The sequence below is a fragment of the Pinus tabuliformis genome, chromosome 6 (genome assembly GCF_031772625.1).
Source record: "Pinus tabuliformis cultivar Carrire ecotype Pingquan chromosome 6, CPIR1, whole genome shotgun sequence".
Lineage (NCBI taxonomy): Eukaryota > Viridiplantae > Streptophyta > Pinopsida > Pinales > Pinaceae > Pinus > Pinus tabuliformis.
In genome coordinates, this window is record NC_142292.1 from 1175506967 (window position 1) to 1175523779 (window position 16813).

A 16813-nucleotide genomic window follows, 5' to 3' on the forward strand; every position below is an offset into this window, starting at 1 on the left:
TGAAATGGGTCCCTTTTAGATTAAATTGGTATCAACTTATCATTCCTCAAAAGTTCTGAAAAGAAACAAAACATTATAAACCTTTTGAGACAATATATAGTCGGTCTTATAATAAAAAATGAATAATTATTTATTATTGCGATAAAGCGATTGCAAGATCGCATATCGCAATAACAAAGGATGCATAAAAAAAAGACCCATTGGTTTTCCCCGATGCGACAAGCGCGAATAACTATCGGCTATCGGGGAATGTAACATGCATGCAACTAAAAGCCCTCTTCTAAAAAGCTCCCGATACAAATTGGCGATATCGCTATCGGCGATTGGGATCCCGTAATGACACCAATATAACAACTTAAGCATTATTCCGATCCCCGAATGTGATAAAGCTAAGCGCGACTTTCAAAAATGATTGATAAGGCTTAGGTATATTATGTTGAATTATTATTAAAAGCCTTTCTCTTCCCCATAGTGATTCACTTGTGCCCAACCGCCAAAACATCAAAGCCACGCTTAAAGGAATTATTCGGCCAATAAACGATATGATGAGCATTTAAATGATTGACAGGTTTAAACGGCCAATTAATGGAGCAGTAATGCCAAAATCTCTTCAGAGATTGTATCCGCAGCCACCTTATGTTAATCCTCCATTATTCATTGATTGATATAACTCTTTCATATTTGGTTTGTGCCACCTATTCTCCGCATTACGTTCATTTTATCTCCTGTGCAGAGCTCCTCCGAAGCAGCAAATTTAGGCCAAATGGGGAAGAAGTCTAAGAAAGTTGGAACAGCTTCAGCTTCCGCAGTAACAGGACAACACACTGCCAATCCGGGACCAAGTAAAAAAGGATTAATCTCAGACACCACATGTCTTGGTCTCGATAATACTACTTGGCAGAGCATCTATAATCTGGTTGAGGCCGAAGAGCCTCAGGAAACACCAGTACAAGCTACAGCAGACTCAACCCAGAAGTCCGAGGCAACCCTAAAGGATTTGGTCGATTCTTACATACACTGGATAGCGGCTCGAGAGAAAATTCTTCCATACACAGATGTGGTAAGATGGGCGGTTGAGGAAATTCCAATTACAAACAGAACATTTTGCACTATCGACGGGAGAGTATTCGGTTCATTTCAACTCGATGATTTGAGACAAATGTACCATTTTCCCAAACCAGAGAAGAAGTATAACAAAGCATTCCTGGAGAAGTTCAGAGATGAAAGTGAAATTGAATCAGCACCTATACGGAAATGGAGACAAAACCCAACGAAACACAAGTATGAGTCCTCGGGTAAGTACTTTGTCGATTCCTTGTGTTCTCCTTATTGTTATGTTGGAGCGATGATGTGTAGAATTTGGGGGTTGCATGATTCCTCAAACTTTTCCATAGAGATGGTACCTTTAATGGAAGCATCATGCAATAGCGAAATAATGGATTGGGAGAATATATTATCTGATAAGTTAGCAACAACTATTCTTGAGTTCAGAAACAAATCCCGCGTTACTGAAAGGTTCATTCCTCCATTTTACTTTAGTGCCTACATCTTAGACACTCTCTGTTTTAACTCCGAATTTCTTGTGCTGGGGTGGAGACGGACTCCACAGGACCCCATGCCCATTCATATCTATCACCAAAAGTTGTGGAAAGCTCATTATAAACACCACCTATATCAAGTTTGCAATGGATTTATGTTACCCATTTACTATGCAATTTTTGAAAAACCTGCTCCTACGATTTCCTCACAAGCATAGATTGACTTGACAGCCGTAGGAACTTGGTTTGGAGAAGAAAAATTCACATATGTAAGCATTTTCAGCAGTCATGCCAGGCCTCATGTCCTCCCCTTGTATATACCCGACAAACTATTGGCTCGAGAGATAGCATATCGCCTTACATCCGAAGGAGTTACACAGACTCGAAGGAATAAAAAGAAGAAATTATGGCCTCCTTTTCCTCTAAGGTGTGGTGTTTACACTCTGCATGACTACAAGCATGCAGAGAAAGAAGAGGAAAAGATAAATACACTGAATCTCGCCACTCTTCCTAACAGAGGATTTGATCCAAACAAAGTCATCTATAATGCACTAGAACAGGCAAAAATCACTAAATTTGAACATAAAAATTGATGTGTTTGATGACCTATTCTCCTGGGCCGAGTCATTATTTCAGGTTCAAGTGCTAGCTAAAATGAGATATCACGACGACGGGTTAGTCGAATTTAACAAACTTAGAGAGCAAAGGTTGCAAACTCTGCCTCTAGATTTGTTAGTCACTTCCCCGATGACATAGTCAAGTGAGCCTGAACAACGACTTGCCAACGAACCTCTTGCTACATCAGAAATTTTTGAAGAGGAACTCCAAAGGAAAGAACAAGAGGAAGCACAAAGGAAAGAACAAGAGGAAGCTCAGAGGAAAGAACAAGAGATAATATGTGAAGAGGAACAAAAAAGGTAGCAGGAGCAGAGCAGCAAGGATGTGAATGTCGATACCCAGATTGACCCAAGGTTGCTCCAGGAATGACAGTAATTCGATTCAATCATAAGCAATCTAGAAATCTCAAGGGAGGCCGATACATCCAAAGCGGCCGATACACAGGATACAACATCAAAAGAGGTTCCAAGTAAAGGAACTAGAGGTCTACCCCCTACTACAGACTTAGAAATAATTCCCAAAGATCCTTCAGATCAAATCATTTTGCAAGTGGAGGATATACCTCCATTGGATGTCTTTTACAGCCCAAAGCACAGGGCCGTAGTAAAGTGACAGAGGAAAAGGAGAAGGATTGATCAACCTTCATTGTTCGCTGAACAAACAGTGACAACCAACATAGTTTGGAAGGAGGAGTTTAATCCTTCTGATGACCTAACAAAGTTGTCCCAATATGCTAGAGCCTATTCGGCAGCCACCATGGACAAGGCATCGGAAGTGAGTAATTTGTTAAAAGAAAAAGACCAGGCAATTGCTTCGTTACAAGCACAGCTATTGGAGGCACAACAGAAAGCAGAAAAATTAGAACAACAATTGTCCACGTAGCAACAGATAAGTAATCAATTGAACAAGCAGTTGCATGAAGAGAAACACAGGGTAGATTCGAGTGCGATTCAAAAGCAGAAAGAACTATCGAAGACATTAGCAAAATTGAAAGCAATGAATGCACGGATGGTAAAGACAAAAGATGAGCAAATTGCTCAATTATTGGGTCAAATAGAGAAGTTCAGGAGTCTTCCGCAGCTTGCCGATTTTAGAGCAGAAGCACTATAGATTAATAAGGCACTGGTAACACAAATAAGATTATTATGTCATAAAATTGCTCAGGTAGAACCCCTGTGTGACATAACAGCATCAATAATCGATAAATCAGTCGATGCTAGACAAGACTTAGAGCAGGCCGATGAGACCTTAACAAATTTTCTTAATTGGCAGGACACTAATGAGGGACAGGCAGCAAATTTTCCTAAAATCTTAGAATCCCATAAAGAAATCCTATTTATGGAGTGGCGGTCCCAGTTAATGAAGGCAGAGAGAGCAGTTTCTAGATGAAAATTATCCACAAGTAATTTGATTGAATTAATTAACAATACTCTCTATTTATCTAATATGATCTCTCAGTGTACACCAGGTAAATTACTATCGGTCAAAAGATTGGAGCAATCATGTTATCAAGCGTTGGAAAAGAATGGGAGATTGATCACATATATTAAAAGTTTAACTTGGGACACCTATTGGTTGTTCCCAGTAAAACCATACATCTAGAGAGCCGCCCTCAAGTGCCTAACAGATGCTATCGAGTGTATCATTCCCGATATACACGATGCCACCTATGCTGCTCAACTCAATTCTCGTCTCAGCCGCCCTCAAGGAGTGGAACCGATGCTAACGATATGCCAACTCAGGTCGAAAGGCAAACAACCAGAGTGATGAATCATACTGCCGACTACCAGATTGCTATGGGGGAGATATTCAAGATCAAGTTGTACCAATTTAGTAGCATTTTAATTTTGTAGTTAGTTTAATTAAGTATTTATAGACCCTTTCATGTATTTAGAAAGGGTCGTAAGTTTTTGTATAGGACTTAAACCTGAAGTTGCACTACTGTAATTCAGGTATATTTTTATAAAGATTGGGCCAATTATTCTAATTTTGATAACGAAGCTTTTATGTGGATGTGCACTACTGCCTTTATTTAAAAGTATTTCTGAGTCGGAAGATGGAATTCGAATTGCGATTGATGTTGGGAATGATTTGCAGCTCATCTGGTACTACTATCTATGTCTGAATTCATTCTTTTTATGTGAATTGTTATTTGATCATTCTTGCTATTATTGAATATATGCATGTGTTTTAACAACATTTTTTATACTTTCCACTATTGGATGTTTACAACGTGCTTTTCTTGTAATCATACATGTATCAGTAATATAAAAAGATAAGTGTAACAATGTTTTATTAATTACTTTGTTCAACTATTTGAACAAAGCAATTACTATATGAATGAATGTCTATGTTTATTGAATAGAGTCATCTATATGCCTATTGATGAACAGAGATCATCAAACGTTGCACTTAAGATTAGAAGCTTCCCGGGATAGAATAGTCATTTGTTTTTTCGACTTTAGATTAAGTCATCCATTCATTATCACTTATTAGAAAACCAGTCACTCATCCATCCCATTTTTATTCATTACTGGGAAACTGGTCCCATTATATCCAGTCGGAGCCACCATCCCAAACGGAAAAGGAGCTGTGTTAAGGTCCGGACCGGGTGGTTATCCCCGATGTTGATGCAACGATTTTCGAGGCATCAACATTTTTGGCGCTAGAAGGAGGACATGAACTGTGAATGGTGAGCAAACCCAAATCTACAATCCATTCTGAGAGTAAATCTCCCTCCACATCACCTCGTACTTCCCAATTGCATGTTGGTTCTCCATTATCCAAGAGAGAAGAAGAGGAATCAACTACCACTGCTCAAGCCCACAATACTCCAGAACGTTCAAGTCTTGAGTCTCCTGAAGTTCAGTCTCTCATCCATAAACTTCAAGGCTTCTCGATATCACCACAGAAATCTGAAGTATCTCAAGGCAGTGAGACTTCGCAATTCAATCTACCTCATCCTCTCACCAGACTTCAGAGTGGAAAGCTCGATATTGAACCTACTGAGTTGCCCTTACCTAAAAGGAAAAGGGCAAAGAAGAACACTAAAGGATCTGACAGTGAAGCATTTTCATCTACATCCTCCATCTCATCTTCCCCAGTGCGAAGTTAGCCATCCACTCCCTCATTACATATTGTTGTTCATCAGGGATTAGGAACTTCAACATCCCAACCTGCTCAATCCTCAATATCAATTCCTTCCCAAACATCTGGAATTTCATCAGCAATCTCATCCACTACTGGTGTTTCAATGGCAAATCCATGGAATAGTCCCGGTGCGGTCAATATGCCTGCACCATTACATGCATTGCCTGATTCTCCTGAAAAATGGTTACCCAAGTTTAATCCAGATGCTAGAACACAAGCCGAAGAACATATTAATAACTTCATGTTATCAGTTAATCTGAAAGGAGTAACAGAGGAAGATGTTGTCGTTAAGATTTTCCCTTATACTTTGCAAGGATCAGCGGGATCTTGGTATTTTTCCCTGCCCTCTGGATCCATTCCCAGTTGGAACATTTGCCAAGAATAGTTTCTTACTAAGTATGGCGATGATAGATCTTTAGCCACATTAATCAATGATCTCTCCAATCTTAGGATAGAGCATAAGGAACCAATTAAAGAATTCAATTCACGATTCAATAAACTCTTGAATAAGATCCCAACGGCCTCCAAACCAACTTTAGCTGAAAACATGAAAGAAGCACTTGATGTGGAGAAACATATTAATGCTCTAGAAAAGAAAGCTACTCTTGAAGATAGAAAATTCAAAAAATTTTCTTTTAAGGATGATTCAAAGAAGAAAACCCCTAAAGATCCATATGATATGGAGGGTTTACAAAAAGTCCTCAAGACTATGTCAAATGAAATGGTCGAAATCAAAAAACAAGTAGCTGAAACCTCAACAAAAAGGCCATTTAGGAATTTCAAGAAAACTGAATCAAAACCACCAAATGTTATATCTAATGCAGATTCAGATCCTGAAGAGGAAGAAGAAGATGAAAAAATTTCACCATCCGATGAATTCGAAGAAGAGGAAGTTGTTGAATGCCATGGAATGTGGGACTTCATATTACCTAACTCCAATACAGAAAATGAACAAGAAGCTTTTCCTGTGACTACTAGGAGTAAAGGTGCCCCTGAACCTGTCCAGGCAAGTTCAAAGAAAGGGAGTGCAGGTACTACTACTACAAAGGAAAAGGTACCCACAATGAACCCTGCTGCAACAGTACCTCCAAACCAACCATCATCCTCAAATATACCTTCAACATCTAAAACATTGGTAGTATTGTATTCAATGGATTACAATATTGTTGATGATCTGAAGAAGACTAAGGCAAACATCACCATGTTTGAACTTAGCAAATTAAAACATCAGCAGAAATTGCTTCTTAAGGAACTGAATGCAGTTCCTTCTTCACCTCTTCCTAGTGCTAAAGCTGCAAATGGTTCAGGCCAACCGCCTTCTGGTAGGGTTGAAGCTACTGATACGATTCTAATTGGAGACAGATCAAATTCCCATACTCCTCCTTTCCTCTTAACCTACAAGATCTATAATCGAAATCTACAAAATTGTTTGATTGACTCAGGGGCATCCTCTAATATAATGCCAGCTTCGGTTTGTTCCAAACTAAACATTGAGCCCCAAAAGTCCGCAATTCACATTGTGCAGTTAGATAGAACCAAAGTCCAGGTTTTAGGGGAAATCAACTCTGTGACTATCAGGTTATCAACTGATCCACGAGTAGTTCAAAGAATTGATATCTTAATCACTGATATACCTGAGTTTTATGGTTTAATCTTGAGTAGGGATTGGTCTGAGAAGCTCCATGGGTATATTTCTACCGATTGGTCCCATATGTGGCTACCCTATAAAGGAAAACCTAATGAGATCAAGATCGATCGGGAGAAACATATGACCCATACAATTAAAAAATTTGAACAGGAGAATCAACCAATAGCATTTAATAACAATATCTTGGGGAATTATTCATCTGAATCATTCTTTGGCAAGTTCACCGCCCAACCATCTCCTTTCTCAGCAAACAATTTCACATCCCAAATAGAAAAATTTTCACAAACCGATAGATCAAAATGTGTTAATCTTGCTGAGAACATTGTAAATAAAATTGTTGATAACTCTTTATTTTGGTCTTTATACTTTGACAAATCTAAATCCAGTGAAGGATCAGGAGTAGGTTGCATTTTAGTTAGCCCTGAGGGAGGAAAAACGATGCTGTCTTGTAGGTTGGAATTCGAATGCACGAATAATACAGCTGAGTATGAGGCCTTATTTCAAGGACTATATAAAGCTATTGGCCTTAATGTTCAATTTTTGAAAGTGTTTGGCGATTCATAGATTGTCATAAAACAGGTTTGAAACACAATTCATTGTCTTTCTGGTCATCTCAAACACTATCAGTCTCTGGTACAGGAACTCACCTCTCAATTTTTAGCATTCAATATTTCTTCCATCCCTAGGTCTCAGAATTCAGCAGCTGACTTGCTAGCCAATGTTGCTTCTAAACTCCTACCTTCTGAAGATTATAGCCCAGATAGATTTTCAGTAGAGTTACCTTTTAGATCATCGATTCCTGACAATGTCACCAATTGGCGAGTGTTCAATCACGATGAAGACATCTTACATTTTTTGACTTCCGACAAGTCCTACGATGATCAGATCATTGACGAAAGAGATCATGATCTTCAGATGAAAGAAAAACACGAGGAAAACTCAGTACCAAAAACTGTGGTTAAACTTGAGGATCTCTACGATATTAAAGACAGGTTTAAACAGGTAACCAATTCAAAGCTCCAAAGTTCCACCTTAATATTTGAATTGATAAAACTTGGTACTGAGCAGAACGCTCTAAACATTTGGGATTAGGACTTTCTGTGGAAGAAAGGATAGCATTCATTAGATTATTAAGGAAAAATAAACATGTCTTCTCTTGGAAATATGATGATTTAAAAACATACGATGCATCAATCATCCAACATACCATTCCAATGCTTTCAGAACAAAAACCAGTTCAACAAATGTTGAGGAAAATACATCCAAACTTAGAGTGTCAAATAAAACCAGAAATCAATAAACTCTTGAAAGCTAAGATTATTTTTCCCGTTCGGTACTCAAACTGGGTTTCCAATATGGTGAATGTTAGGAAGAAAAATGGCGACATCAGGATTTGTATAGATTTTAGAAATCTGAGTAAGGCAAGCCAAAAATATAATTTTCCATTACCTACCATGGAGCAGTGATCTGAATTTGAAACTACTTGAAATTTGTTTGCAAGGTATTCAATTCAGAATTAAACATGTTTAAAAGACTTCCATGTCTTGCAGAAAGGAAACACATGAACTTTTCAGCTGTTTATGACCCATCTAAGCATAGCAGAATTATTTCCTTTTACTGTTTAACACATAAAAATGAATTTGTTCTGCAAAATAAATCAACCACATATGCAAAAGAAGTTGATAAAGCAGTTCACCCCCTCCAGGGCTACGTCTGCTGGGTCCAAAGCTCCCAACCGGGCTTGTCCTTGTTTTTATTAAATGCTCAAATTGAAAATACAGCTGAATAGAAGCATCTACAGGAGAAATAGATGGTATAAATGGATTCAGAACACTTGAATCCTTCAGGATTGACTATTGGATCACCTCCAATGGATACCTGCAACCCTGTACAGTCTTCCCAATACTGGCCCCTAGTGGCTCCTAGAACTTTCACGGCTCCAAAACGTATGAAAATGACCTCTTATGGCTGTAAAACCTGCACCAATGGCTTCAGAACGTCGAAATTACCCAAAAACAAAAAAAAAATCGTCCAAAACCGACTTTCTGGGCCAAAGTTATGGCCATTTACTCCTTACTGCCAGTTTGGCCTAACAAAACCCCAGTTAACTGTAGTGGAGGCCAGTTAAGCCCGCCAAATATGGCGGGACCGCCAAATTTGGTGCTCCGCCAATTCTGCCGCCAACTGTAACTGCAGTTCATAAATGCGCATGTGACCATAATGGCGGTTTCCCTCGGATTTTGTGCCGGCGGTTAGGGGTTTAGCTCCTGGTTCCCGGGCCGAGGTCACATGGAGGGCGGGCTGGCCCTTAGGGGCTGGCCCCCTTTGCTTTTCCCGCTCAACCAAAATTTAAATTCAAATATAATTCCGCTGCCATAGATTTCAAGTCAGAGCTTGGTGGCGCGTTGGTAAATTGTTGGAGTTACAGGGCAGAGGTCGCGGGTTCAAACCCGGCCCCTCCCACACAAATTTTTAAAACGCGCCCAAAGGTTCGCTGATGTCATCATGGGCCACGTGGCGCCCTCCGGGCCTGCCACGTGGCAGCCTCCGATTGGTTGCTGTAGAGGGAATATTCTTTGGAATATTCTTTTTTAATTTTTTTTAAAAAAATTCAAATTTTCTAATGTTTTGGGCAAAATATGCTTTTGGCCATATCTTCCTCATACGGCGACCGTTTTTCGAACCGTTTGCGGCACCGAAATTGGGAGGATGAGAACTTTGCAGTCATTCAGCTTTGAACCAGTTCTGAGCACTCTGAATTTTGAGCATTTTTACGACACCTAGGACATGAGCACCTGATCAAGCAGATACTCCATTCAGTAGCAGGTTCTGAGTTAATGTCCTTTTTAGATGGTTTTTCAGGATATAACCAAATTTTGGTCCATCCTGATGACAGACTCAAAACTACCTTCAGAACAAAATGGGGAACTTATGCTTATCAGAAAATGCCTTTTGGACTTATTAACGTAGGAGCTACATTCCAAAGAGCGATGGATATATCCTTCAAAGGATTAATCAACAAAACAGTAGTTGTCTATTTAGATGATATTACTGTATTTTCCAAGAAGAGATCCAATCATTTACATGATTTGAATCAAATCTTTGAACACTGCAGAAGGTATGTTATTTCACTCATTCCCAAAAAATCCTTCTTTTCTCTTAATCAAGGAAAGCTCTTCGGCTTTATCATTTCCAAAGATGGTATTTATATTGATCCGGATAGGATTAAAGAAATTTCTGAAATTCCATTTCCTCATAACAAAAAATCCATGCAGTCATTTTTAGGTCAAATTAACTTTGTCAAGAGGTTTGTTCCCGATTTTTCCCATATCATTTTACCATTACAAACTATGATTAAGAAAAATTCAGTGTTTAGATGGGGATCTGCAGAAAAGGAAGCATTTGATTCAATCAAAAAATCAATAATCGATGCCCCCACTTTAAACACTCCTAATTTTTCTAATCATTTCATATTGTACACTATCGCATCCGATTCATGTTATGCAGCGGTACTCACTCAGATTAATGATCACAACTTGGAAGCACCGATTTCATTTTATAGTTCAAATTTGCAGGGTGCTGAACTAAATTATTCCGAAGTTGAAAAACAAGCCTTTGGTGTGTATAAAGTTGTCAAACATTATAGACCCTTCCTTTTAAAAGCCCATACAGAAGTCATAGTTCCTTTTCCTGCAGTAAGACAATTACTAATCCAAAGGGAATTAGGTGAAAAAAGGGAAAACTGGGTTACAACACTTCAAGAATATGACTTGGAAATCAAGCCAACAAAGATTGTTAGAGGCCAAGGTTTTTGCAGGTTATTAGCGGGAGCATCCAACATTCAAGAACCAGGTGATACAGAACATATTGAAGAAATCAACCAGATAAGTATCACTGATTCTGAATCGCAATATGCAGACTTTATTTTTTATTTGAAAAATGGATATCCACCTCCTAACCTTTCTTATAAAAACAAACGGGCCATTAGATTAAAAGAAAAAAACTTCATAATCATTGATGATGTACTTTTTAGGCAAAATTATGATTCAATTTTATTAAGATGCCTAGAAAAACCTGAAGCACAAAAGGTTTTGCAGGAACTACATGATGGACCAGCAGGAGGACATTTTGGAGCTGACACAATAGCCCACAAAATAATTCAGGCTGGATATTATTGACCCACCCTATTCAAAGATACTCATGAATATCTAAGGAAATGCCGAAGTTGTCAAATCTCCAATGGAAGACAAAGAAAGCCAGCTTTCCCTTTGCAACCAGTCAACATTGAACAACCATTTGAGCAATGGGGATTGGACATCATTGGAGAAATCACTCCACATTCATCCAAACAGCATAAGTATATCCTTATTTCCACTGATTACTTTACTAAGTGGGTTGAAGCAATTCCTTTAAAGACAACAAACTCTGAAGTAATTATAGATTTTATAGATCAATTCATCATTACCAGGTTTGGTGTCCCAAATGCTCTTGTTTTCGATAATGCATCTTATTTCTCTGGAAATGCTATGTTTGAGTTCGCTATTAAAAGGGGATTTAAATTGAAATATTCTGCAAATTACTATCCCCAGGGTAATGGTTTAGCAGAGTCTACCAATAAAAATGTAGTTAAAATTATTAAGAAAACTATTGAACAGAATCATAAAAACTGGCACAAATCTTTAATTTTAGCACTATGGGCTGATAGAATAACGTAGAAGGCTTCCATAGGTACTTCTCCATTCAACCTTGTATATGGGAAAGAAGCAGTGCTACCAACCAATCTAGTGCTTCCTTCTCTAGCCCTAGTTCAGTTTATTGAAGAAAGCCCCTCTTCTTCTATTCAACTTAGACATGATCAAATCTTAAAATTAGAAGAAGAAAGAGAAAAGGCCAAAATTATTCATGCAAAATGTCAGCAAATTATCAAGTCATCTTTTGATTCAAATTCATCTAGTTCAAAACAGTTACAGGTTGGTGATCTAGTTATGAAATGGGACAAAGCCCATGAGGATAAAGGAAAACACACCAAGTTCCAGAAAATGTGGCTTCGACCATTTGAAATCTACGAGAAGATAGGCCATTCGACATTCATATTACAAGATTTATTAGGAAAGGGAGATTCTCTTCTTGTTAATGCCCTCATCTTAAATAAATTCTTCAATTGAGGAGGTAACCCCTTCTCCCTTTTTTAAGTTTAGTAGAATTTGTAGTTCTTAGGACCATTAGGAAATAAAGTTGTAAGATATCTTCCATTGGCCTTTGCTATATTGAAAAGTTGCTCAAAAGAAGTAGTTTTGATATTTACTTTTAAAATAGAAGCCTTAAACAAAAAGGACAATTTCTAGGAAATTAGGTATATTCACATTCTGAAACCCCATTTCATTTTTGTGAAATCTTCTCAAGATTTAGAAGTACTTTAAATCATTTTATGGTTTTCAAACTTGCCACAAAAAGGTTATCAATATCAAAACAGAAACTAATTCAATCTTAGCATCTTCAACTCTTACCCTGTCATCCATTCTCTCTTAAGGAGAAAATTGTCCATCCCATTCATCCAAGTTTATGATTACTCAGAGTGTAATTCTAAAACATTTTATATAAAAGATAAGAGGTCTTATTACAAGCCTGCTTACCATGATCATAGGGAAATAGTTTAACCGACATTACCAACACTGCATACCAAAACAAGGTAATGGCTTATAATCATAAGACAAGGGGTCTCATCACGAGCCAGCTTGTCCCTGTTTGACTACCTTGCTCTGTTAAACCATCCTTAGTGAAGAAACCAAGTCCAGTTAAGCCATCTGGTTTGACTCCATTAGCCCAATGGACTAAGCTACTCAATTTTACCCCTTTGCTATTGAATCTCACCAGCCAAACTCAAGAAAAACCCCCAAACTTTACAACTAGCCTAATATCATTCAAAAACAAAGCTAAACTTGAAAGAGAGAGCCCTCTCTGGATACATATTTGCTAAAATCTATATCTAAAAGATTGGTTTGTGGTTACCTCGGACCCCTTTCCTCTTCTAGCAACTTCAAGTAAAATCTGAGTGATAACAACAACAACAACCACATCACGTGCACTTAATAACATGTGAACATTGACGTGCATAGCAAATTCATATACAACCATACACTTATGACAATGCATCATAACAACAACATCATCAACCTTCACATGGTGACATCATTACAACCATGATCAACACCATGCAAATGAAACAAGTATATGGACCATAAACATAAGGAACACACATGCAATCAGCATGAATGCATGACCAACACACAACCCATCCAGTTCGAGGGGTGAACCATGCTATGATGCCACTCTGTAACACCCTCCTCCCACATCTACCCAAGCAACCAGCCTGCTGGGGTAAACATGCAATGATAGGCCACTATGATATGATTCGACATCCTAAGTCACGTTAAGGAAGTGGAATCGATGGAAACACACCATACAAACATTCAACATCAATTTCAGGAGCCTTAGGAACCAATCCAACACTTTAGACAACTTTCCCTTGGGTTCCACTAAGATTTTGGACAACTTAAGCCTTAGTCACTCTCATGCTATAGGAATGACATCGTCCAGAGACCCAAATTCACTCTCACAGGCTTTCCTGCCAATGTTCAGAGACTCATTTAGTCAGTGCTATTCCAACATCCTCGGGATTTGAGCCACTTTTTCAAGCCAAGGCCCCACGTCACTGCCCAAAATTGAACCATCTCTTCGGAACAATAAAATAACATGGAAATGACAGTACTAAAGAAAATACTTGTTTAAGACCTTGAATGGACCTGTACTAGCCATGACAGACATTTCGTCAAACATATCATGAATATGTAAACTACAGGTGTAAATAACAGATATGAGCATAGGGGTCTCATACTTATCTGAGATTCACCATGAAGCATTGGTGCCTCACCACATTAACTTCCATTCCATTAATTAGTCCATAGATACATTGATCATTAAATTACAAGTAAAAACATGATGATAGACATACATAGCTGCTATCATAGAACATATACATAACCAACATAATAGGGATAATACCAATGAACTCACCGCCATATAAACCTCATATAATCAATTATAATGCTCATATAAATAAAATAATAACCTCTTATTGATGATGCACAATCCAACCTGGGATGGGACTTTAAAGTTCCACCCAGCAGTAGAATGGCTTAGCCAAATCTCTCTTCAGCCATTCACCCCCATGCCATATACCAAGCATGAATGTGGGATCTCATAAAAAACATCAATCAAAACTCATCAAGGCTTCCAAAGGCCATCCACCTCAACCCATCAAATAGTGATTTCACCTCACGGTCGGACATCATGAAACCATTATCAGATCAGTCTCTATCTAAGACTTCCAGGGCTCCAGAGCACTTGTCCAACCAAGGATCCATGACTAGTAACTCAACCCACCAAGGGCTCCAAAGCATTTTTCCAACCAAGGCTATGGGACTAGTAACTCAACCCAAGTTTTTACATGGCTCTAGAGTGTTTTTCCAACCAAGGCTACGGGACTAATAACACAACCCAAGCTAAGGAAACATGAGAACCAACCAAAAACATAAAAATGAAAATAAACCCACGGCTATCTAGGAAATGGAAAGGCTAGGCAATCCACTATCAATCCCGAACATCCTCCATGCCAATGATATATCACAACCAATGATCCACATGCATATGCCATGCATGCCAAAACTAGTGAATAAATCATACATGAAACTAGGTACTTGCAAGAAAATTTGATGTAGCTATTAATTCCGATGTCCTCTTGCGCTTTCTTGGTCTTCCTTTGCCTTCTTGCTCCTAGAATAAAATTATGCCACACCCACCAAGAGTGCTCCAAGAAAACTCTAAGTCTCCAAGAGTATGAGAGAAAGAGAGAATAATAAGAGAGCTCCAAAACTAAAATGACCAAGCTTGAGCCAAGAGCCTACACTGACTAAGAACTTGTCCACTGATCCTTAGAAGCCTTTTTATTAATGAGGCCTCTATTTTCTTCATTTTACATTATTTTCCTTCATTTTCCCCCTCACATGCAACCTGTGACCTTTCACCTTTCTTTTCTCCTAATTTCCTTTATTTTCATAAATAAATGTTCCAAATATGCCATTTTCCTTTCCAAAGCCTTAGCCGCTTGCCTTTGCCAATTTCCTAAGCCATAATAAAACAAATCAACACCCATTAGGATGTTCCCCCCACCATTCAACTTGGAATACATGTCCCATCACCATGGCCTTATATACATTTTTACATGGAATTTTCACCAGGTCTGTTACTGTGAAACAACAATAGACCTTTAACATAAAATGTTGTTCAAATACATCATGAAAATGAAAAATAAAAATGACAATCCTAAGCACTTGGCTCTTAGCAGCTCTCCTTGCTCCAAAAGTTCGAATCCTAGTGAGCCCTTGGGCTTGTTGAGTTATACAAAGATTACTGAGGGAAAACCTCCCTAGGAAAAGGATCACTTCCCTACAAAATATCGAGAAACGTGGATCTAGCTCCCCTAGACCCTTACAATTACTTGAGTTCATTGGATGCCGGTTGAACTTGAGCTGTTGATGAGTGATTATAAGGATCAAGTTGAGTTGAAGGATAGTAAATATAGGGGACAAGCTTCCTACATCTCCTCTAGATGACTCCAACGTGCCTTTGCATGGTAAATGCACTCAAAACTGCTATTTTCTTGCACATTAACCATATTAGGCCACGAAGTATGACATACACCTTTTAGTATTCCTACTAAGCACATTTTAGCCAAAGAGATGTTAATTAATGTGAGAAGAGAAGAATTTAAAGGCTAGAGGATGGAAAAATGGCCTTACAATATACTTATTGATGGGACCCATCATCACCCCCTTGTTGAAAGTGTTTCTCACCCTTTGAGAAACTTAATCACTAATATGTAGCTCATGGATGGCCCTGGTGGCCTCTCTGGCATCCCACTCCCTTTGTTCCTTTGATTGATCTCTTCTCTCTTTTAGGCCCAATAGTAAGGTAGGATTGAGTTTTAGCCCTACCCAATTGATTTTCAACCTTGGAATATTTCTTTTGTAGAATATGGTCCTCTTTAGGGAATTCCTCAACATTTCAGGGGAGTGATAATCCTTGATTTGTAGAATGTGGGGTAGAGCATTACATCTTCTTTGGAAATTCTGCAAAATCTTAGCCCCCAATAGCCTAAATGTATCTTCAAAATGGAGGATGTATTGTTCTTGTGTTGCCAGGTAATGAAGGTCCAATTTAGGATCTACAAAGATAATGTTGTGGTTACTTATGACAACCTTGGGGCTTATTAACTCTGCTATGATGTATAGGGATTCACTTGCTTCTTTGGCCATAACCTTCTTTATTTCCCCGCCCTTATTTATTCATGATCCAACCAAGAGGCCAATGCCATCAATTATGTATCCCCCAATCTTGAATTGGGGTCCCAAAATTTCATGTCTCTGAGGATTTATTGTGCATATAAAATTAAGCCAATTTGGCCCTATCCTTGATGCTTACCTGCTAGCAGAAGTCATTGAACCTCCTATAATCCTAAAATGGTAGAGAGCCATATTGTGCCAATGTATTGATTTGGAATTGAATCCATTTCTCTTTGAGAAAAATGGCATATGATTTGGATGACTTCCTACATTGGATGGCCTCCATGGACAAGCTTTCCATGGTGGAAAGTTGTCTCCTTTTCCTATAGTTGCTGTATCAGCCTCTTGTTTTCTAACTGCAACTGCTTCCTGATTGATTCCTTTAGCCTCAAGTAGCCATTTCCTTACCAATTTGTTGCATATTTTCCTCCATGAAGCCCACATCCTCTACTTTCTTG